At 38.4% G+C, this 25,902-nt stretch overlaps 1 protein-coding gene across 2 annotated transcripts in view; it reads right to left on the bottom strand.

The window, feature by feature from the left end:
- The window catches only part of pcdh1a (protocadherin 1a), a 256,512-nt gene that overhangs the window by 220,256 nt on the left and 10,354 nt on the right, over positions 1-25,902 (bottom strand). The window lies entirely within an intron of this gene.

The following is a 25,902-nucleotide window of genomic DNA, read 5'->3' on the forward strand; positions in this document are numbered from 1 at the left end:
TGTCTTTTTTGATCCATGTTCCCTCCAGCATTTTTTTCACACCACAATGATTTCACACTAAAATAATTTTCTGTGCGTGTAGCTCATTGCATAATTGAAATACAAGCAGATATTGGGGTTAAGTATTAAGGTCCAGTGCTCTGGAAGACTAAGTAGTGGACAGTTTCACCACATTTGCTTGTGTAGTGCGTCAGTGCGTCACTAATCCTTTGCAGTTTATTTCGAACAGTTTAAGGCATTTGAGCTAAGCACTGTTTCAGTTATGCATGATGCATCCATCATTCAAATGACTGCATGGAAAAACAAACGATCAACCATTTCAAAATAACCACAGCTTTTTTGTCAATGTTTTTCCATTGCTGTAACTGCATTTCCCCCGTTTTCTATTATCAACCACATAATAACCAAAAAGGTATGTTTTATCCGTTTACTTGATTAATTCAAACTATTCCTTAGATTACTCAAATGCTAAAACATTTGATAGCTGATGCCCTTGACAAATTATGTACAATATTTCCCAATTAAACTCTATCCAGCCCTTTTTTCAAAGGCATTTTTAATTTTTATCTTGTGTTTTTTTTTTTTTTTTTACATTGTATGATATAATTGTTTGAATTTTAATTCAGTCTATTTATAGGCCTAATAGGCGTGCCTTGATTGTGACATTGTTATGGTTGATCAGTCATGACTTAATATCTTCCAGTTGGCTTCTTCCCTGTCTTCCAGATGGCACCATGCCTGGCAGCTACAGCAAAAATATATATGATTTTTAAAATTCAAATGAAAATCAGTGTTAGCTAAGTACACTCTGAAGTATGTTTAGCATTTAGACTCCTTGTTAAAATGCATATGACACAATGGTGTTGGGATTTATTAAATACATATTTCTCAACCACCCCACATTGACAATATGTTGTGTTTTCCAGGCCTACGTGCAGGGAGGAGGACCTTTATGGCTCATTAAAATACCGAAGAGACTTAATGGCAAAATATTCAAAACAACTGCAAGGACCGCCATTTATTGTAACTCAGCACTTTTTTCATCCATAAAAATGTGATGATCATCTGCCGACCCAGATGGTGTGGTCTACCCGGGTGGCTAAAAGCTGATTCAGGGGCCTAGTGCCACATAACTCAGCATAAAATATGACTGGGGAACAGGGTGTTCATTGTATATGATACTTGCTGTATGATTAGACTGTACTGAATTCATCACCAATTCCATCTATCCATGTTCTACCGCTTATCCTTTTCGGGGTCACGGGGTTTGCTGGAGCCTATTTCAGCGACAATCGGGCAGAAGTCGGATACACGGTGGACAAGTCACCACCTCATCACAGGGCGAACAGAGATAGACGGACAACATTTTGCACATTAGGCGCACCGGGTTATAAGGCGCACTGTCAAGTTTTGAGAAAATCAAAGGATTTAAAGTGGCCTTGTAGTCCAAAAAATACGGTAAATCCCACTTAATATACTTTGTGTTACAACATTCAATATTTATTGTTTGTATTTTATTTTTTTAGGAGGTAGGGGTCAATATTTATTTATTTATTAGATTACATTTTTTTCTTATATAATAAAAGTGAGCTTTTGTTAAACCAAATACCGTGTGTTTTTTTTCCATATACTACAACCTATCTGGACTTGATAAGAGAATCGATAAGGAATCGGTTCGATAAGAGGATTCGATAATAGGCTCGAACTCGATAATTCCTTATCAAACATCATCCCAAGTAACCATCACAGTAAACAAACGGCAAGACTAAACAAGTCGTGGCAACATTCTTTACACATCGCCTGCTGGATGGTAATGGTAACTTTCAGTCACAGCAGCTGAGCAAGGGCACTTATGTTGAGAAAATGAAAGCAACATCAAATATTTTTCTCCTCCATGGTAAACATTTTGTGCGGGACAAATGTGTCCGTCTCCAACACTGCTCACACCTGTCGCCATCAAATAACAGAAGTGTGCTCTTAAAAACTTCACGGCAGTAAAGCGAGTAAAATGAAATAAAACTAAGAGGTCGCCTCCTATTACTGGAAGGGAAAATCTCCTGAGCAAGGTCTGTGTAGTTGCCGCCATGGTTTCGAAAGCCAAACGGCACTAGTGTGGATTCGGTGCAATTTAAGACTAAATGCCATCAGCAGTCAGCACTAAACCAAGGCTGAGGCTAATTGGCTGTTCTGTTTGTCAACAAGTCTCCAATATAATGTTTGCACAATTTGTTTGACACAATGACTTTCTACACTGCATAATCTACAGCACGTGGAATGTATTTGATGTAATTGCGACATCATAATTGTTGCAAATCAGACTATAAATACAGAAAAGTCATACTGAAGCGTTGTAGTAATCTCAGTCAGCACACTGTAAGCCACCACTAAAGGGAGGCATAGATAAGCTAGGCAGGTGCTTGCTGCCCCATCTTGTTGCACCTTTGGCAGAAATTACAGCCTCAAGTCTTTTTGAATACAAAAGACTTATCTTTGGGCATTTGAGCCCAATCCTCTTTCCAGCATATCTCAAGCTCCATCAGTTTGGATGGGAAGCATTAGTTTTTATCCAGGATGTCTCTGTACATTCCTGCATTCATATTTTCCTCTATCTTGACTTTTCTGCCAGTTCCGGCTTCTGAAAAACATCCCCACAGCATGATGCTGACACCACCATGCTTCACTATAGAGATGGTATTGCCCAAGTGATGAGTGATGTATGGTTTATCATCAAACCAGAGTTTTGTTTCTCATGGTCTTTCAGGTGCATTTTGGCAAATGTTTTACTAAGGACTGGCTTCCGCCTGTCCACTATACTATACAGGCTTAATTGGTGGTGTGCTGCAGAGATGTCTGTCCTTCTCTAAGGTTCTCCTCTCACCACAGAGATATGCTTTAGCTCTGACAGTGACCCTTGAGTTCTTGGTCACCTCCATGATTTAGGCCAGTTGTTCTCAACCTTTTTTCAGTGATGTACCCCCTGTGAACATTTTTTTACTTCAAGTACCCCCTAATCAAAGCAAAGCATTTTTGGTTGAAAAAAGAGATAAAGAAGTAAAATACAGCACTTTGTCATCAGTTTCTGATTTATTAAATTGTATAACAGTGCAAAATATTGCTCATTTGTAGTGGTCTTTCTTGAACTATTTGGAAAAAAAAGATATAAAAATAACTAAACACTTGTTGAAAAATAAACAAGTGATTCAATTATAGATAAAGATTTCTACACATAGAAGTAATCATCAACTTAAAGTGCCCTCTGGGGATTGTAATAGAGATCCATCTGGATTCATGAACTTAATTCTAAACATTTCTTCACAAAAAAAGAAATATTTAACATCAATATTTATGGAACATGTCCACAAAAAATCTGGCTGTCAACACTAATATTGCATTGTTGCATTTTTTTTTACACAGTTTATGAACTTACATTCATATTTCGTTGAAGTATTATTCAATTAATATATTTATAAAAGATTTACGAATTGTTGCTATTTTTAGAATATTTTTGAAAAATCTCACGTACCCCTTGCATACCTTCAAGTACCCCCAGGGGTATGCGTACCCCCATTTGAGAACTACCGATCTAGGCTAAGATGAATACATTGATGAACAGAGACATCCGAGATTGAACCAACGCTTCACACCAACGCTTCGCAACCAATCTGATGGAGTTTGAGAGGTGCTGCTAAGAGGAATGGGCAAAGCTGCCTAAAGATAGGTGTGCCAAACTTGTGGCATCATATTCAAAAAGACTTGAGGCTTGTGATTCTTTTTGTTTTTTATGTTGAATAACTTTCCAAATATTAAAAAACAACACTTTTCACATTGTCATTGCTGGGTATTGTTTGTAGATTTTTTGGAACGAAAAATAATTTATTCCATTTCAAGATAAGGCTGCAACATAACAAAATGTAGAAAAAAGTGAAGCTCTGTGAATACTTTGTGGATGCACTGTATAACCAAGGTCAAAAACATCTCCTAGACTTTCACAACAAACTAACCCGGAGAAAGATAAATGCATGTACTTTCCATACAAATCAAATGTAAGGCATTGAATGTGTTCTTTAATGTTATAAAAGTAAATAGAATCCAGCCACCCATGGTTGGTCCGGACTCTGGGCACCAGCAGGCGACACCTCCCTGAGATTTTCAGAGCTTGAGATAGTTCATATGGCTCTAACATGTCAGAGATGTACATACTTCATTGTGAAAAAAGCCCTCCTGTCTGTCCGATACTACATGAAGGTTAGTTGATTTTTGGCATCTTATTTTTCCAGCTTCCATAATTGTTTTTATACAATTTCCAAGAAATACATTGACGGCAAACTGCGTAATTTGTTAGCTTGTGTGCGCTAGCTTTCAGAGATTCTTATTTTCTAGCGAGGGCAGGATGGGACAGCACTTTGTGAAGACAAGAAAAATGCAGTTGGTCTTCAGGCTTCTGACAGCAGGTACACCGCGAGAGTCTGTTGAAAGAAAAAGTGTTTTTCGCCTTCCTGACAGTCGTTTTTTTTTTAATACTGAGCTCACAGCAGCCAGCGTCATCCCACAAGATCCTCGGGTGCCACGAATGCCAATCAAGTGACAAAAGTGACGTCATAGTGAAGACTAGTGATCGCTAATTTTTAGGTCTATTTTAGTAATGCCTGGCTGGCGATCGACTGACACACCTTCCGCGATCAACCGGTAGCTTGCGATCGACCGAATGGGCACCCCTGCACTAAACTAACATGGTCATATTTCGTGGTTCTAGTCAGTACTCGAAATGCAGAATTCTGGATGTACTGCGGCTGCTCTGCAGCTTGTTTAGAGAGCCCCGTGAGAAGGCCATTACAGTACTCTAACAAGGATTAGATTTTTCAAGTCTGATTCAGACAATAGTCGTCTGATTTTTGGCACTGTTTTTCAGGTGGTAAAAAGCTGTTGATGGTATTGACTTAATGTGGCTGTTAAAGTTAAAGTCTGAGTCCATTATTACCCCAAGATTTCTAACCTGATTATTAGTTTCAGGGAGAGGGTCTCAAGGTGATTAATAATAGATTTTATTTGCTCCTGTGGGCAAAAGACAATGATTACAGTTTTGTCTGAGTTTAACTGAAGGAAATTGTTTTGCATGGACTCACTGATCTGTTTGATGCAGCTACAAAGTGAAATAACATGCTGATGCTCACCTGCCGTCAGTGACACGTAGATCTGAGTGTCATCTGCATAGCTGTGGTAGGACACATTGAAGCTGTGTATGATAATCAATTTTGCTTGACGATATATTGACCTGTGAATTATTGCCAATAAACGATATTATTGCTATTATTATTATATGAGACAAAATTAACCATTGATGTAATGATAATGCATATCAATAATACATGCATATCCTTTCAAATGCAATAAATGTGTATTTGTCGTGTATCTTAACATTGTAAATGGAATAAAAATTAAAAAAAAATAATAATAACAATAAAATATAATTTGTTTGCAAAATTTTGCACTTGAATAAAAATTACAAAAGCAATACAATTATTCAAAGGGGGTATTGGGGTTGGGTGGTCTTAAATACAACCATAATAATAAATACAATAGGTAAATAAACTAATGAGAAACAATGTTTCAATCCAATATTAAACATGTAGGCAACGGTCGAGTTAAATGACAATCAAGTTAGGTCCTTCTTAAACACAAATGCAAAGTAACACCATTTTGTACTGTTTTGTTTACACCGACCTGTCACCTAGCTTTTTCACCAAACACGACGTGAGTGCGAAGTAATACATTGGGACTGTCGAGTGGTCGCGTTTCAAGTGGCCGTTGTTTTATTTGCACATTCGGCTAACTGGCTTTTCAGTGTTGATAGGCTCATCTTGTTTTAAAGGTTTAAACTGAAATATTCCCACATTGGTGCACTGGCATTTGGTTTTCTGATCATTTTGTCCATGTTAGCTGCTACATGCTAACAAGTTGCACTGTGTGATGCTAGCAGGCTAATCGCATTGCTGCACAAAGAGTCCAAGACACTTAATGAGGTTAATATAATTCACCCCCTTCTTTTCATTCCATTATGATACAAACGCACATAGCCGCTAAACGCGACAAAAAGCGTGAATGCTCTTGAAGCATGCACATGGCGATTTAGCTTATCTGGAAAACACACCAACTTTATTTTCACTTATCTTTGGTTATTTGACTTATCAAATATCAGCCCTGAGGAACCTCACAGATTATAGCTATTTGGTCAGAGACACGGTTATCTATTTCAGCAAAGATCTAGTTAAGCGCAGAACCGGGTATTAACATCCAGTTTTCTAAATCCGGCAATAAAGTATGGTTAACTGTTTCAAAAGCAGCGCTCCAGTCCATCAAAACTAAGACTGGGACTTTTTCTGTGTCTGTGTTCCGGGGGATATCATTTATCACCTTAATCGGAGTGTTTTCAGTGATGTAGTGGACCCTTAAGCCTGATTGGAAAGTATCAAACACACTGTTGACCAGCCAGCACTATGAAGTGCTGGCTGTCCAGAGTCTGGACCCAGGGTGGACCGCTCGCCTGTGCATCGGTTGGGGACATCTCTGCGCTGCTGACCTGTCTCTGCTTGGGATGGTCTCCTGCTGGCCCCACTATGGACTGGACTCTCACTATTATGTTAGAGCCACTATGGACTGGACTTTCACAATATTATGTCAGACCCACTCGACGTCCATTGCATCCGGTTTCCCCTACAAGGGGCGGGGTTATCCACATTTGCGGTCCTCTCCAAAGTTTCTCATAGTCAGTCAGTCCCACTGGGCTGTGAGTTTTTCCTTGCCATTATGTGGGCGCTGAACCGCGGATGTTGTTGTGTCTTGTGCAGCCTTTTGAGACACTTGTTATTTAGGGCTGTATACATAAACATTGATTGTTTGATTGATGACTGTTAAACAGGAGAAAGTCACTAAGCTGTTTGTATACAACGTTTTCTAGGACATCTCCAAAGAATGGCAGGTTTGATTTGGGCCAATAGTTCTTCAGTTCTGTGGCAGCAAGGCTACTCTTCTTTAAGAGGGGCTTAATGAAAGCTCTTTAAGACCTTTGGGAATGTTCCACTCTGAAGTGAAATGTTAACTAGACAAGCGAATTGTGGTAAAAAACAACAACTGCACCAGAACAGATTTTAGAAATCTAGTGGATGACTCAACAAGGCGTGTTGATGGACTCTAACTGTGGATGATCTCCTCAACTGTTTAGTCAGTCACAGGAGTAAAATGTGCCAGCTCTAGATGACTAGCAATTTGTTTTTCCATAAATTATTGTATTTTAGCATGAAAGAACGTTGCAAACTCATTACACTTCAATGTAAACATTTGTTCTATTGGAGGTGAAACTAAAGGGTTTTTTGATCTGTTTACAGTAGCAAAAAGGACACAAGAGTTATTACTACAGTTTGTGATGATTTCAGAGAGATAATTTCCCTTGCTTTACACAAAACCTGGTTAAACATGTTTAACTTTTCTTTGTAAATCTCAAAATGAGATTAGGCTTTAATTTGTGCCATTTTTGTTTGGCTCTATGGCACTCCCTTTTATGTACCCAGACCGAGTCTTCATTTCTCTACGGTGCCTTTTGACTATTTTTAACCATTTTAACCTTTTCAGAAGCAACGGCGTCCAAAAAATTTACCACACTTGATGTATATGAGTACAATATATCCTCAACATTAGCATATGGGGTGTCTTCAAACCTATTCACTTCCATAAATGGTGTCCATATGCTGACATTTATGTGTCTGCCCCTTACAACCGCAGACCCAACTGCTGGTTTGGGTCTAAGAGATAAATAGAAGAAAACACAGAAATAATCTGATAAAGCAGAATAGACAACATGGACGTTTGAGATAGGAAGACCCTTCGTAATGATCAAATCATGACTGTGGCCTTTGATAAGGGTGGGCTCATTTACATGCTGACTGAGACCAAACATGTCAATGCCTGTCATTGGCTACATCCACATTCACATTCAATTCTCCTGCAATGACCAAACAGTCAAAATTAGTGCACACAACCAAAATTATTAGTGAGTAAATTAGTATTTGTGATTGTAAATAGTGAGTATGGCTCAGGTAGCACGGTGAAAGAAGGGTCAGTGCATCTGCCTCACAATACGAAGGTCCTGAGCAGTCTTGGGTTAAATCCCGGGCTTGGGATCTTTCTGTGTGGAGTTTGCATGTTCTCCCCGTGACTGCGTGGGTTCCCTCCGGGTACTCCGGCTTCCTCCCACCTCAAAAAACATGTACCTGGGGGTAGGTTGATTGGCAACACTAAATTGGCCCTAGTGTGTGAATGTGAGTGTGGATGTTGTCTGTCTATCTGTGTTGGCCCTGTGATGAGGTGGCAACTTGTCCAGGGTGTAACCCACCTTCCGCCCGAATGCAGCTGAGATAGGCTTCAGCGCCCCAACCCCCCCACCCCCCCGGCCCCCAGAAAGGACAAGCGGTAGGCAAATGATGAAAAAGACTCAAATGACAATTTGTGGCTTAATACGACAGAAACACTCCCACCCCTCTGGTTCCGTCATGTCTCTAACACATAGTTAAAAAAAGGTAGACTAGTTGTAATAATAACTGCATTTGTGATGTTTATGTGGAGCCAAGACTCAGTTAAGGCAGCACTAAGTAACTTTTGGATCTTCATAACATTTTTTTATAACTTTTGGAATGATACATGGACTTACAACTAGTTGTCTGAAGGGTCTGTATTGCTTTCACTGGCACTGAGCAACTTTGAGGAGGGTCGCCTGCCACACAAAGTACAAAAGTGCATACTGCTTTACGGCATACGTCATTTCCTCCTTTTGCCATTCGTTACAAAGACGGAAGTCGATGCGAACGTCCACGTACAATTACTGCTAACTTGGCCAAGGCTGCAAAACAACAAAAAAATTAAAAGTTATGTGTGAGGAGACAAAATAAAGAAAGAAAGAGGCTACTTGGATAAAACGATAGTCATTGACATTGGCTTTCACTCGCTGGCGTGAGCTCGGAGACGAGGAGGGATTTCAGACTGATGCTACCTTGGCTGTGTTCCCTTTTCACAAGTAAGTACATTTCAATGCTTAAATCAAAATGAAAATGCTAATGTTAGCTATCGGAAATTTACATGGTAGCAATAAATCGCCACCGGCTTGATAGTTTGAAGTTTTGCACACAAACTCCAAAGTACTGTATAAAGAAAAAAACATCCCTCCATCCATCCATTTTATACCACTTGTCTCTCTCGGGATTAACGCGGTGCAAACTGCAAATATAAGGTTTGAGTAAAACATGCAGGTTCCTACTGTGGAAAGCTCAGTCATACTGAATCATTGTGGTATTATCCTGTCAATTTGTATGTACGAGACAGTAGTTTTTGATGATTTACGACGCTATGCGCTGGTCCTCATGAGAAATGTTCCTTCAGGCAAAACACTACCGCTTATGTCCACTGGCACCGCCTAAATCAACCAAACCTGAAAGTTCTTCAAGGGGCTTTAAAATGAAGATTATAAGAGGAAATACAATCATTAATTAAAAAGTATGTGATACTTAACGATCTGGGGCAGAATGGTGGAACAGGAGTTAGTGCGTGTGCTTCACAATAAGAAGGTCCAGGGTTCGATCCCTGGGCTCGGGGTCTTTCTGTGTGGAGTTTTACATGTTCGCCCCGTGACTCCTCGGGTTCCCTCCGGGTACTCAGGCTTCTTCCCACCTCCAGAGACATGCAGCTGGGGATAGGTTGATTGGCAACACTAAATTGGCCCTAGTGTGTGAATGTGAGTGTGAATGTTGTCTGTCTATCTGTGTTGGCCCTGTGATGAAGTGGCGACTTGTCCCGGGTGTACACCGCCTTCCGCCAAAGTGCAGTTGGTATAGGCTCCAGCACCCCCTGCGACCCCGAGAGGGACAATGAGTAGGAAATGGATGGATGGATAAATGGAAATCAGATATCGTAGCAGGAGCGAGGAGTAGAGAATATGGAGTGATTTTTTTTGTTCAATCCATATTTTGCTTTATTCACTATTGTTGTATTCCTTGCCACCTTATGTTGTATAATCTTATATGAGATTTACAGTTCACTTGATCAATTAGGATACCACAAAATGTATTCTTTCAATGTCCTTTCCGGCTATATCTGGGGTGTCAAACATCCGGCCCATGGGCTGAATCAGGCCGGCGCATAGGTTCAATACGGACAGCAAGATCAGTTTGCTAAGTATAAATTTGAGCTACATTTTAAATTCAAGAAACCGCTACTAAAAGTGTCCACTGGATGTCGCAATAGCAATTCTGTTAGGCAAGCAAATAGTTTACACAAGGGGGAGCAAATATACCAAGCAAGAAATACACGGTTCTGCGCTTCCTTCCCCTCAACCCAACGTAAAACAAACAGGAGTAAAATAAACAATTGGTAACCCCATTAAAATGCTGCATGAGACTCTGCAAATTGACAGAGTTCTGTGAAAATGATGGTCTTCTGTGCAAATTAAATAAAGCTAACAGTGGAAATGACACATGAGATAGTTGATACATAGGAGCATTTATATTTTTGCTTTATTTTGTTTTTTGTTCAACCATAGATGGGCTGTGACTGAAAGTTTAATTGCTTTGTAGATACACTGAGATTGAGTCAAAGGTCATTGTGTTTTTCATGTTGTTTTTGAAACTGCACCAATGTTTTTCCTCATGTCGTGAAGTGTTTTGTCAAGAGGATTATTTGTTGTATTTACATGTACATTTTCAGAATGTGATTGTTGTATTGTTGGCCGAAGTAAAACAAAGAAAACAAGTTCTCAGTTGACACTGGGTCTGGAATCCTTCCCTCCAATTTTGGTCCAATATCTACGATGTAATTATTGAAGCTGGCAAATACTTCCTTCATATAGTCATTGTTTACATTTCCATCTTAGAAGTATTGGGGGAAATCCTTCTTAGTGCTATTTTTGATAATGCTCTTAAGAATTCCTCATGTTGCTTTCGTATTGTTTTTTTCCTGCCTAATAATTGTCATATTATTTTGTACATGTTCATATTATGGTAGTTAGCTTGTTTATAAATGTTGTATACTTAGTTTCTGCTTTTTCAGATCTGTGTGATATAGATTTTCTGCATAATCTTGTATTTGCAAGCATTTTACAATCATTTTGTCATCCACTGTCACGCCTGTAGATTATGTTTTGTTTTTTGCCATGTTTGGTCATGTTATGTTTAGTTTTTTGGACATTTGGTTCTGTCTTTGCACTTCCTGGTTTGATTTCGTCTCCATGCCAATCCATTAGTTTCACCTGGTCTCCTAGTCACATCCCTGCCCTCGGCCTCACACCTGTTTGTCACTAATCATCATAGCTATTTAAGCCATTCTTTTTCTGTCCTCGTCTTGGCATCTTCACCTACCCATGCTTCACCTCCTTCATGCCCTCGAACACCTTGCCATCCATGCCCCTTGTTTCGGTCACAGTAAGTTTTATAGTTATGCCTCAGTGCAAGTATTGTTTTTTTTTATGCCTAAGTGCACGCTTTTGTTTCATGTCATTAGTCATGCCATTGTGCTAGTTTTGTTTTGATTAGTGTAGTTTATTATCCGCCATTAGGCGCGTCCTTGGTTTGCCTTTTTGTAGTTTGTTTGTTTATTAAATAAATTAAACATTCCAAACATTCTCTGCATCGAAGAAACAACCCTAATCCAAGTCAGAGTTTGACATCCACGGTTGATTGTTATTTTTATGCTTCCTACTGAGTTGTTTCAATGGACAATGTTTGTCATAAGGTTTCAGAAAATTTACCATTTGTTTCATCAACATCATTTTCATTGTACATATTGTCCCAAGTTTGCTTTTCTAGCTATTTTTTGAAGGTAATCATAGTCTTTTCTGCGCATAGTCTTCATAATGTCTTTTTTTCATCACAGATTGAGCAAGCTGGCAGATGATTACTGATGTCGGTTATAAGTAAACCACTTGTACTGTTATTATCAAAATCATTGGTAAAAATTGTATCAATAACCGTTGCAAAGTGTCCAGTGATTCTGATTGGCTTGTGATTTTAGGATATAAACTGATGTTGTACATTGTATCCATCATACAATAAGTCAATATTAAAGTCATCACATAAGAAAAATACTAATATCAAAAGAATTTGCCTTGCTCCAGTCTTCAAATGTTTCAATACTTGACTGAGGTGATCTATATATTCAGCTGATTAATATATTATTGTCACGAGGCGGGGGTTTACGCAGCTTACTGCAAGGATTGTTTTCCCGGACTGCAACACTGACAGCTCCGACGTGAAGGTAGGATTTGATTTATTAAACATAAATCACCCAACTGCCAAAATACAGGCAAAGAACAAAAAAGGCAAGCGTGCCTAAAACACGTGAAAGTAGGACTTAGCATAGGCTATGGCAGTGGTTCTCAAATGGGGGTACTCGTACTCCTGGGGGTACTTGAAGGTATGCCAAGGGAAACGTGAGAAATTTAAAGAATATTCTAAAAATAGCAACAATTCATAAATCCTTTATAAATATATTTATTGAATAATACTTCAACAAAATATGAATGTAAGTTCATAAACTGTGAGAAGAAATGCAACAATGCAATATTCAGTGTTGACAGCTAGATTTTTTTGTGGACATGTTCCATAAATATTGAGGTTAAAGATTTATTTTTTTCTGAAGAAATGTTTAGAATTAAGTGCATGAATCCAGATGGATTTTTAGTTATTTTTATATCTTTGTTTCAAAAGAGTTCAAGAAAGACCACTATAAATGAGCAATATTTTGCACTGTTATACAATTTAATAAATCAGAAACTGATGACATAGGGCTGTATTTTACTTCTTTATCTCTTTTTTTCAACCAAAAATGCTTTGCTCTGATCAGGGTGTACTTGAATTAAAAATATGTTGACAGGGGGTACATCACTGAAAAAAGGTTGACAACCACTGGGCTATGGCATGAAACGAACAAAACTTACTTGGCATAAACAGCGTGATACAAACAATGAAGCCAGGCCGAATGACTGGCAAAGACAAGCTTAAAGAAGGCCTCTGATTAGTGCTCGGGAAGCAGGTGAGCGGGCGAGCACTATTCAGAGACAGGTGAACACAATGAGTAACCATGACAACCAAAACAAACTTAGATGTCAAAAACAGGGACTAAAGTAGTCCAAAACTAACAGAAAGTACAAAAACATGATCATGACAATTATAGCTTTTTTCATGACATATTCTGAATAGCAAATTAGATGTTTTTTATACCACTTTGTAGTTCAGTTTCTTCATCACATACACCAATTTCTGTTCATTGGTTCTGTTGATGTAATTTAGTTGATATCCTTCAAAATTAAAATCTATTCCTTTTTCATCATCAATCCATGTTTATGTGACTGCAATCAGATTGAAGGGTTTGTTTAATTATTCTAAAAGGTTCCTCATGTTGTTACAATTTACATAAAAGCCTCTCTTATTAAAATGAAAAATGTATAAGTTTTTATTTTTCATCTGTGTAATAAAAACAATTACTACTGATGTGGGAGAAAATGTTTTATCTGAATCTATAACATCCTCAAAATCCTGGCTTTTATGGACATTGTTGCAGATGTTTTTCAATTCCATATTTTCTTGTCAAACTATTTTTTATGTCGTTTCAATAATTTCTACAAGTGTAGGTGGATGCACTCCTGAACCTAGGTCTTCTTGTTTAGTGGTCCCTTGGAACATAGTAGTGTTGGTGTTGAATGTAGGTGTTTGTGTTTGTCAGACTACATTATCATTGTCGTTAAATCAGTGTCAACTTTAACATTTGTCCAGGTCCTTGATGTATTGGTCAACAATTAATCTTGCTTCTGGACCGCCTTTCAGCTTGATGTAGATCTTACAGTTGGCACTCCAAGTTACCTTTTAACACTACATGAATTGTGTGGTCCTCTGTGTTTTTAATTTTGTATTTATTGTTATTGTTTTATTTGGTTTTACCCTTTAAAATCGTCTGTAATCATATTTATTTTTATATTGTTTTTATATTTATTTACCGTATATTACCAAATAGTAGCCCGGGCGTTTATTTCGCAAAATCATTTTTGGATACGGCCGTTTAAAAGAAGCAGGCGGTTATTTGCACAAGGCTTTTATTCATTTTTGCACCAGCCTGCACCAGGCCATTATTTGGTTACAATGGTTACTGTCTAGTATTTTTTTTCGTATAAAAATGTTTAAATGTAAAAGTTATTGTAAAGATACAAACAAAAAAACAAAACTATCAAAAGAGAAGAGATCAACAAGGCCTCAACATGGCAGTAGTGCAACAATTGTCAAATAGAATATCAATACTGAAAATAAATAAAGTTTTTAAATAAAGCAGCCTACCGGGAAAAATAAAATTATGGTACCAAGTACTCAAGTATAAAACCCACCATCAAAACAGAACAATAATAGTGTCACTTAAATAAAATAAAGGCTACAGTATTCCAAGTTTTAAATAAAGCAGCATACGGGAAAAATACAATTATGGTACCAAGTACTCTATAAAACCATCAAAACAATAATACTGCAGCAAACGCAACCCAAAATGCAACTCAAACCCACTCATCATCCTCTTCCTCCTCCCCTTCTTCCTCCTCCTCTCGCTCCCCCTCCTCTCCCTCACCTCCCTCATCATTATCCTCCTCTTCAATCACAAGTTCATTGAGGAACTGCTGTTCCTCATCACTCTCCTCCTCTTCCTGAACCACAGCACCACCCTGCTGTCTAGCCCTCAACAGGATCTCTCTGCCTGCCTGACATGGCTGTCCCTCCTTGAGGCAGTAAATGAGCTAGTCCTTACTCCCATCAGCTGCCACCATCAGCCCACACACCTTGTAGGATACCAGAAAGTAACAATCAGCTATGGCTACTGTTTGCAACACACGCACACACACACACACACACACACACACACACACACACACACACACACACACACAGCCAGCCAGCCAGCCAGCCTACCTCGAATGAGTTGATCAGAGTGTCCCGATCCAGAGCATCCCAGGCTCCCAGGACCCAGTCGATCAAGAGGCGGTGGGAAGGGGCTCTCAGGTTCCCTGACTTGGTGTAGGTCTTGTCTTTATCACCAGCCATCCAGTTATCATAGTAGTCACGGAGCTGCGCTTTGAAAGGGCCATTCCACACAACATCGGGGGCCTGCAGGTACTTTGTGCAACCTCCAGATATAAGAGCCATTGTGAGGTTGTAGCCCCTTTTGAGCTCTGCCTTCGTGGTCTCGTTGATATGGCATCGGTACGAGTCCCATGCAAGTAGCCTCGGTCCGAAGTGAAATTTCCCCACTGCCCTTTGGAGCCAATCCTTTGTCAGGTCATCATTAAACCAGCCATTCTTGGAGGAAGCTATGATCACCCTGGGGATGCTCTGCATAGCCTTTACATCACGGACAGCAGCTTTAAACACAATCTAAGGCTTCAGCTTTGTCCCGTCTGCTTTGGCTGCAAGAGCCACCGTGACGCATGCCTTCTCGTGGCCGGTGGTTTTGAGACAAATGGAGCGGGCGCCCCTCTCACTGACCGTACTAAAACCAACCATGTCAAACCAGAAGGCTGTTTCATCCACGGCGATGATATTCTTGGGCTGGATTTTCTTGGTCTCTATAAGTTTAGTAGAGAAAACGAGAAAGTTGACAATCTTCTCGACGGGAGCGTCCTTCTGTGCAACAGTTGTTCTCCTCCTGAGGGTAAAGTTGTTCTGACGCAGGAATCGATTAAGCCAGCCACTCATTGCACATAACACCACCCCGGTGTCTCTCGTGTCACTCGCGGTGGCATACAACTCCTTGGCCTTAATGCAGATCATTTTGCGGGACACACGTTGGTTCAGTCCACGACCGTGATGTATCCACTGACACAAATTAGCATCAAGATCGTCGCTCACTTTCTTCCTACCTCCGCCAGATAAGCGAGCCCGTTTTCCATTGATTGCCGACTGAGATAGTAGTTCTCTCTTTTTTTGTTTCCATTCGCATACACGTTCTGGGTCAACTTTAAACTGCCTGGCCGCTGCCAAAACAGAATTCTGCTCCGCATACTTCACAACCGCTAGCTTGAACTTTAAGTCAAACTTTCTGTTCTTCTTCCCCCTTAAAGTATTCCCGTCCATCAGTTGTGGTGTACCACTATACATGGGCTATTATTAGGAAGAGGCGTTTATCTCACAAAATGGGCTCGGACCCCAGGCGGCTATTAGGACATGGGCGGTTATTTGCCCAAGGGCATTTACTTGGTAATATACGGTATTTTGTTTTTATTCAGTCATTGGTGGAACTGAGTATAGTATTTGAATCTTGTTTTTTTTATATTTTTGTGCAGCGCTTTGGAAACATTTTTGTTGTCTAAATGTGCTATATAAATAAAGTGGATTGGATTGGATTTCCTGATTTGTCCCTGCTTTCTCAAGTCGTGTTCTTTCTTGATGATTTCTGCATTACGTTTGTGAGGTGCTCATTCGTGTAGACATTTGTATCCTTCAGCTTCTTTCCTTGTTACAGCAGTGCCATTTTAGATTTCCTGTTGTCAAGTTTCACGAGGATGACCGGAGTGGTGGTGTTGTTTCTTCCATTCAATGGAACGCATGTTTCGATGGTATTAATGTGGATTTCAATTTCCTTTGATTGCAGAAAGTTGACCACTTGCTGTTCTGCTGAAGCGACATCCAGTCCATCTGGTTATTTTCCATTATCCACAGCTTTTGCGTGGGATCTTGGTTTAATTTGGTGCCCTGTCACAATAATATTCAATTGTTTACTTGATCCATTTCCTCTATGATATTCCTCAGTATGATGTCTCGTTTCACTGCAATAACTTCCTCCTAAATAATCTTTATCTCTTGGCGCATTTTCTGAAATTTCTTTCTCCCTTTATCGTTTTGAGTTTACAGACTTTCTTTATTTTCCTGCAGACTTCTCAGATCTTCTTTAAGTTCTAATGTTGTTTTTCCTAGATCTTTTTGAGTTCTCTTCTGACTTTTTACAGGTCTGCTTTGTGGTCTAGTCTTGCTTTTTCGATATCATCAGCTATTTTTTGGTCGCATCAAGTCTTGCTTTCCATCCTGTCTTGTATGTAGTACCCCATCTTGTTCTTTATCCAGTGACTCAATTGAACCAGAGGACAACAAAAGTTTTGATATTTGGGTTATTTTTTTTTTTAAATCTTTTGACATCGTAGCAGCTTGCTCCTGGCAGTGCCTCTCTAGCAACTCGCTAACAACATTTGGTTCTTTAATAACAAGTGGCACTTGTAATTGTTTATTTCAACAATTTTGTGCCTTGCGTTGTTCAAAGATCAACCAGGGATGTCAGCCTGTCAAGTGGTATCACTCTGTGTAGTCGGAAACCCTTAAAAAGAACTTTGAGCTCTAGCCGTACAATTATCTGTGTAGTTTCTGGTTGCTAGGCAACCGCTTTGAATTGCGGTAGGAGCCGCTGGCTGGAGGCATGTACATCAGATACAAATAAAAAGTAAGACCCTGAATGTGTTTCTAATTTTATAAAAGTAAATAAGTGGGACTGAGCGTTAATTGATAACACCATGTTTCTAAAAGTGAATTATCTTCTTATCTTAATGAGCAATCCGTATAAAAAAGATTAAAGCAAATTTAAAAAGTACAAATATTTAATAATATATACATAACAACTTAAGAAAAACTTTAACTGAACTGAGGAAACTGTACCCATCCCAAATAAACCAACAAACTACAAAACTATGATGGATAATTGTGAAAGTACTACCAAGCTTCCCTTTGACAGACATTAAACTCTGTCAGATCATCATTCATCATAGTGCATAATCCCAAACTGTGCTCATGAAATAATTTCTTCTAAATTGAAAGAAAAATTCAAAGCAGGCTGGTGCACATGAAAAATCCATCGCCTAATAGCGACATGATATGCTATATCTTCTGCAAACATGTTTAACACTGCAGAAAAGAGTGCAAGTCCAGGCAAAACAAATAAATAAATCACAATTAGAATTTAGGACCCTGAGGAGAGCAGGTTTACCATGCAGAGAACAGTACCTGGCCGAAAGCCATCTTATTAAGTGTCAGGGCGGTGAATCTGAGAAAAAAAATGGGACGAGAGATTCTGTTTCTCATGATTCATGCACAGCACAGCCATCACTTTGTGGACCTACCGTCCCCAGGAGAGGGTCACCCAAACACACTTGTCACCGGTCAATGACCTCCAGAGATAAGAATTGTTCCAAGTGTTTTCTCACTCTTGTCCAATGTGTTACTTGAGAGTCAGTTGTCACTGATGTTGACATTTCTGAAATGTACAAGCGTGGGGATTGATATCTATTTAATAGATTTTTTCTTGATACCAACTGGCCACACAAGACAAATTGTCTCATGGGTATAATGGTAGGTATTAGGGCTGTGAATCTTTGGGTGTCCAACGATTTGATTCAATATCGATTCTTTGGGTCATGATTCGATAATATATCGATTTTTTTTCGATTCGACACGATTCTCGATTCAAAAACGATATTTTTCCGATTCAAAACGATTCTGTATTCATTCAATACATAGGGTTTCAGCAGGATCTACCCCAGTCTGCTGACATGCTAGCAGAGTAGTAGATTTTTGTAAGAAGCTTTTATAATTGTAAAGGACAATGTTTTATCAACTGATTGCAATAATGTAAATGTGTTTTAACTATTAAACGAACCAAAAATATGACTTATTTTATCTTTGTGAAAACATTGGACACAGTGTTGTCAAGCTTATGAGATGCGATGTGACACTTTTATTTTATTTTTATAAATGTCTAATGATAATGTCAATGAGGGATTTTTAATCACTGCTATGCTGAAATTATAACTAATATTGATACTGTTGTTGATAATATTCATTTTTGTTTCACTACTTTTGGTTTGTTCTGTGTCGTGTTTGTGTCTCCTCTCAACTGTTCTTTTTATTGCAGTTCTGAGTGTTGCTGGGTCAGGTTTGGTTTTGGAATTGGATTGCATTGTTATGGTATTGCTGTGTATTGGTTTGTTGGATTGATAAAAATATATATATATATATATTAATTTTTTTTTAAATTAAAAAATATATACATTTTTTAAAAATTAAAATCGATTCTGAATTGCACAACATCAACGATTCGATTCGTATTCGAATCGATTTTTTCCCACACCCCTAGTAGGTATCGTTGTAGCTTGTGCAGCCTTTTGAGACACTTGTGATTTGGGCTATATAAGTAGACTTTTATTGATTGATTAATTGATATTTGACTGAACAATAAATAAAGTGAAAAATTTGTGATTTTTTTTTTTTTACACTAATAACATAATGTGTGTTGTTTTAGCAATTATTTGGGAAACTACAATTTCGCTTAAGTAGAGTCAGACGTCTATCCAATTTGGATTGTTAAAAAAAAAAAAAAAATATATATATATATATATATATTTAAATGTCATAGTTGCTCATCTCTTTATTAGCCCCTTTGGTCCAGATTCTAAAAATATTTTGTTCTTGTACAATGTGCTTATCTAAACTTAAATGAAACGCTTGTCATCCGATGATAAGCGGTGCCGTGATTTTAGGGATCCAGATCGTTGATTGATTGAAACTTATGTTATCAAATTGCACAGTACAATACATATTCCATAAAATTCACCACTAAACCGTAACACCTGGATACGTTTTTCAACTTGTTTAAGTCGGGGTCCACGTTTATCAATTCATGGTAATGCACGAGGTAACAAAGGAGAATTTATTAATAGAACGAACAAAAAGCGAGAGCACCGGGAAGTGCTCTGACCAAACAGGCTATGACCAAATCAAAACAAAATGCAAAACACTTACAGGAAATGTGGAGCAGACGGTGTCCACACAGTACGAGTGTACTTGCACTTCGCATCTGAAAGTATCATCTATGGCAGGGGTGCCAAACTCATTTTAGGTCGGTGGCCACATGGAGAAAAATTTACGCCCAAGTAGGCCGTATTGGTAAAATCACGGCACGATAACGTCAAAAAGAAGACAACTTCAGTTTGTTTTCTTTGTTTAAAAATAAAACAAGCACATTCTGAAAATGTACAATTCATATTGTTGTTGGGGTTTTTTTTACACTTAAATGTTGCGGTTAATAGAAGTCTACCTTTATTTGTTGTTATCTTTCTGAATAAATTATGTGAATTAATGTTCATCAGTCAACTCATTGGTGTTAATTTTCAATCCATCAAGATAAAAAAATAATATCAAAATCAAATTACAGGATCTTATTTACGTAGTTTGCTCATTTTCCTCGACTGGCGTACTAACATCATGTGGTTTCTTTTTTTACATATGTAACTGTTAAGATCCGTACTTGGATCTTCTCATATTATTGTTGTTTTGTTTTCATTTTGATATCTGTTGTTTGACGTGCTTATTTCCCGTTAGTCCATCACCATGGTTACCTATTAATTTCAGCTGCTACTCGCGGTCCACGCACACCTGTTGTAATAATCACCTTCACTATATAAGCCTTCCTCTTTGTTCACTCTCGGATCCTAATTTACCCTCGTGCAACAGTGATGACTTGTTTTTCCATGCTCTTTATCGTTAGCTCTCACGCTACGTTTATTTTATACCTAGCTTTCACGCTAGTTGTTTTGAATTCTCTTGTGTGCCTACGTGCCAGTTTTAGTTTCCAAGTTGTTATCCTAGCTTTCACGCTAGCGTCTTTTGTTTGCCTTTTTCCTTAGCTCCTGTGTTTTTGTTCCTAGCCTTTTATTACTTTAATAAATCCATTTATATCCTACCTCACGCTGTGTTCTACTTTGACGCATCCCTGGAAGAACCAATCCGGCATTACAATGCCACACAAGCCTCACAGTAACATCATCTGCAAAGCTACAAATAATTGCTATTGCGGCATTTAGTGGACACATTTAGAACTGCAGTTTCGTTTATTTCTAAATTTCGGCTCATTTTTATACTTAGCAAACTCATACCGCAGGCCGGATAAAACCTTTACCTTACGTCTGACATCCCTGGTCTATGGCGATCAGAAAATCGCGAATGGCAGCATCAACAAACAATGTCCCGACAACCAAGGTAGAAATAAAATCAATATAAATAGTCTTAATGGCAAACAGAAAACAGGTGAGGGGAAATGCGCTGGGACAAAAGTGAAGCAGTATCGGGAAAACACCTGCCAAACCAGAAGAGCCGCCAAAATAAAAGCACAGAACAGGAACAAACACAAAACACCGGAAAACACGAACAAAACCCAACATAAAGTCACGGCCTGGTGTAAGCAGCCGTGAAAACGCTCAGTCTTTTGGAATTACACCACTGTAAATTTAGAACAAATTATCAAACGTGAAGAAGTGGATAAAATTAGGGATATGCTAATAAGTATTGGCCGATTTTTGCGGAAAAAAAAAATGTAATCCCCATTGCTGTTTAATGCCGATCACAATTACTGCACACCTCTGGCTGTCACTGTATTTATTTTTAGTCCCTTGGCTGACAAGCAGCCAGAAGCTAATTATGTGTCTCCATACAGGCTAATTACCTCCATTACAGCATATAAACTGCATTTTTATCGTCTTAAGTATCATTATTAAATACTATTATCACTGGAGGACAAAGCTAAACAGGTTACAACCCGAGAGCAAACCAGGAGCAAGCATGCAAGTGGATCACACTTCAAATATCGCAGCTTCACTACATCACAGGAAAAATATAAAACACTTTCCTCGGGGGAGATGCCAGTGACCAGAGTGACCTCGGGGAACATATTTGTTTGCCATACTAGAATATGACGAAGTGTATGTAGCCCTTTGGCTTTACTGTGACTACGGTGGAACACGAGGAAAGACTGGTGTGTTGTTTTCTTTAATGTTGATAGGGATACAGTGTTATGCAAAGTGGTACTTATAACCATTTTTTTGTCACATTATACTATTTATAGAGAGTGGGGTGGGTGGAAAATATGTTTTCCTACCGAGGGGGGGCTAACAAAAATAATTGAGAAGCACTGAGTTAAGTTCCATCCATCCATCCATTTTCTACCGCTTATTCCCTTTCGGGGTCGCGGGGGGCGCTGGCGCCTATCTCAGCTACAATCGGGTTAAGTTGTATTTATGTATTATATGCAATTTGACGATCAATGTAGATATTTACCAAGCGGGCGGGTAAACACTACTAAACAAAACCACCTGTTAATCTTGGCACTAGGAATGTGCAGACCAGTATCGGACGATTTTCCTGAAAAAGTATGTGATCGGCTATTGCCGCTTTATGTCTTTAAGAACTGATCACAAATATCGAACTCGTTTGTCTGAACATTTTTTTATTTTTGGTCCCCCGGCTGTCCAGCGCCTAGCAGTTAACCATGTCTCCATATACATATTCTATGTTAATAATTATCACCTCCATTATGGCAAATAAATGTTTCTTATTGGCTTTATCAAATGACATTATCACTAGAGGAAGATGCTAAACATGTTACACACCACGAGCAAGTCAGGAGCAGGCATGCTAATAGCTGATTGCTGAGATAGCTTTAAACAACACCAAAAAACAAGTGCAAGGAAACTTTAAAAAGTGAAGCCGGAACTACGTTGCAAGAAAAAGTAAGCAGTTATTAAGAAGAAATGAACAAGAAGATTAACAAGAATCTAGAACAGGCATGGGCAAATTACGGCCTGCGGCCCATTAAGCATTTCAGCCCGGCCCGCCAGAGGTCTTCAAATTATTTTTTTTAAACCTTTACCATCGAAACTGGAACCTCTAATTCGATGTGCAGTGCCTTTTTCAAATTACCATGTTATCTACTCTTAAACCATTGAGAGTATTCCAATTGTTGGAATCTGCGTATTTGAGTGATGTACATACACACACATATATATATATATATATATATATATATATATATATATACATCCATGTATATATATATATTATGCACACATAATATGTATATATGTATATACACACACACAAATATATATATACATACATATACACATATTTATATAAACACATTATATATATATATATACATATAAACACATTATATATATATATATATATATATATATATATATATATATACACACACACACATATATATATTGTATATTATATATATATCATATACATACACACACATAAATATATACACACACACATATATATATATACTGTATATTATATATATGCACACACACATGTATATATATATCTATATATATAATATATACACATATATACATACAGATTATATATATATATATATATATATATATATATATATATATATATATATATATATATATATATATATATATATATATATATATATATATATATATATATATATATATATATATATATATATACAGTACACACACACCGGATCCCAGACACATTTTTACTGACCAATGTGGCCCCCCCAAGTCAAAATATTTACCCATGCCTAGTTTTCAGAGAGGATAACACAACAGCAACTGTTGTACACTGTTGGTGTATAGCTGTCATGCGTACATGTAAGAGGGCAGATACATCCAAAAATTGGTGCTGTCTTTACCCAGAGTAGTATCAGTTTATAATGGATACTAGTGTGATTTGGTAGGTATTTATTTATTTGTAATAATTTTTGGTTGTTTCTGTTAATATTTACAAACTTAGGTATTCTTTCCTCGAACACAGGAGGACTTGAAAACAAAGTATTTAAATGACTACTAGCTTTACTTTTGTTTAGTTATTGTGTATTATTGTGTGTACATAATAAAAGAATAAAGAACTAGTTAAAATATTGTATTGATACCATTAAACTGTCAGTAGCGCTCACCAAAAATGCATTCAAAAATGTACAGTTAATAACTGTGGAGATATTGGTATCGGCCGATCTCGCTCAAGGATGAGCAGTATGGGCAGCATAAGACCCTGATCAGAACATCCTTAGGTAGTACGGTTGGCCTTTGTCTACAGTTGTACTGTTGCACAGTACATATTAACATAATCAAATATACTAAATAAAGGCAAGTTAAGTGCAGAGTCCAGTTTAAGCTCAAGTTTAGTTACCAAATATCAAATATGTAGATTAAGAACTAAAATACATGAAGGAAAGACAAAGCAATTTGATCATCATCATCTCACCTAACTGACAGGGTGGCCTCTTTCCTTTCCTCTTCCTTCTACTCTATCCTTCATGAAATGTTTCCACATATTATTTCCGATGTGATTTTGAATGACAGTGAACTCCCCACATTCCTTTTAGGACACAGACCGCAAGCCTCCATTTAGGCATCCTTCCCTCTAGGCTTCAGTGCCTTCGGTGCCACGGCTGCAGCTAAACCCCTTGCAGCAAAACATCAGTTTAACTGCAAGGTGATTGATTCTCACCCGGAGCCCTCGCATAGTGCACCATCTTAGCGACCCCAAGGTTCAGTATCACATTTCAACCCCTACAAGTCTATTATCAACTTTTAGCTATATATCAGAGTGTGCACAGTTTGGGTCCCAAGAGAGATACGGCTTCCTGCCTAAGTAGTACAGACGGTGCTGACCTTAGTGGTAACAAGGTCCACTGAAAAGGATGTACGAGCCAAGTTTGTAAAAGGTGCAAACCCTGAATAAATTGTGTACTCTTAGCTACTTGCTATATGGAGTTGTACTTCAAGACACACATTGAACTAATTTTGCAGCACAGAAACTGTGTTGTGAGTACGGACCAGGTGCATAAATTACGTATTAGTATGATATTAATTCCATCCATCCATCATCCATCCATTTTCTAACGCTTATTCCCTTTGGGGTCGAGGTGGGCGCTGGTGCCCATCTCAGCTACAATTGGGTGGAAGGTGGTGTACACCCTGGACAAGTCGCCACCTCATCGCAGGGCCAACACAGATAGACAGACAAAATTCACACTCACACTCACATTCACACACTGGGGCCAATTTTAGTGTTGCCAATCAACCTATCCCCAGGTGCATGTCTTTGGAGGTGGGAGAAAGCCCGGGATTGAACCCAGGACTACTCAGGACCTACGTATTGTGAGGCAGACGCACTAACCCCCCTGCCACTGTGAAGCTCCATAATATTAATTATTGGAATATTATTCCAAACCAACGTTTCTTACCTATTGGTACCTGCTGATGTGTATTTGGGATCTGCATAAGCCCCAAAAATGTGCGCGCGTCCGCCATTGTAGTCCGTTGTAGCATACATGTCTAACAGTCTATCCGTCAGTAGACTCGCTATGGAAGCGCTAAAACTACCGGTACAACAAAGATGACAAGGAGAAGATGCCGCCGAAGTGGAGCCACATAAATCATCTTGAAGAGAAGTCAGAAAGTGGCTTGAAGATGGTCTGTAAAACTTAATCTATGCAACATTTTGACCAATTAACCACTTTCACATGTTTTATGTAGAGGACCAGGAAGTTTTTTAAATGCAAAAAAAAAAAAAATTTCTGAATGTGACCCCTTTGATGCACCTTATAATCCGGTGCGCCTTTTGCATGAAAATCGACTTGAATAGACCCGCTCATCCGCAGTGCCCCTTAAAATCAGGGCCGCTCTACAGTCCCAATTTACAAGTGACACTCTGCCTCATCTGCTTTCCCCAACTACACGTCCCTGACAGTACCTCAACTTCTTAACACGGCCAGAGAATAAAAAAGACAGCAATAGGCATTAGTGTTGCCAATTTAGCAACCTTTTTTTGCCAGTTTTCAGGCCCCTCTAAAAAAAAAATTTCCGAAACAAATTCTGTAAAATTTGGCTTTTTTAAAAGTGTTATCAAAAGCACTTACAGGCTTGTGAAATAAATTTAAAAAAAAAACGACAAAAAGAATCAACACGAGCGATTATTTGTATTTTTATCATGGCTGTCAAATATAACGAGTGATTATCCA

Source organism: Nerophis ophidion, linkage group LG04 (genome assembly GCF_033978795.1).
Source record: "Nerophis ophidion isolate RoL-2023_Sa linkage group LG04, RoL_Noph_v1.0, whole genome shotgun sequence".
In the NCBI taxonomy this organism is placed as follows: Eukaryota; Metazoa; Chordata; class Actinopteri; order Syngnathiformes; family Syngnathidae; genus Nerophis; species Nerophis ophidion.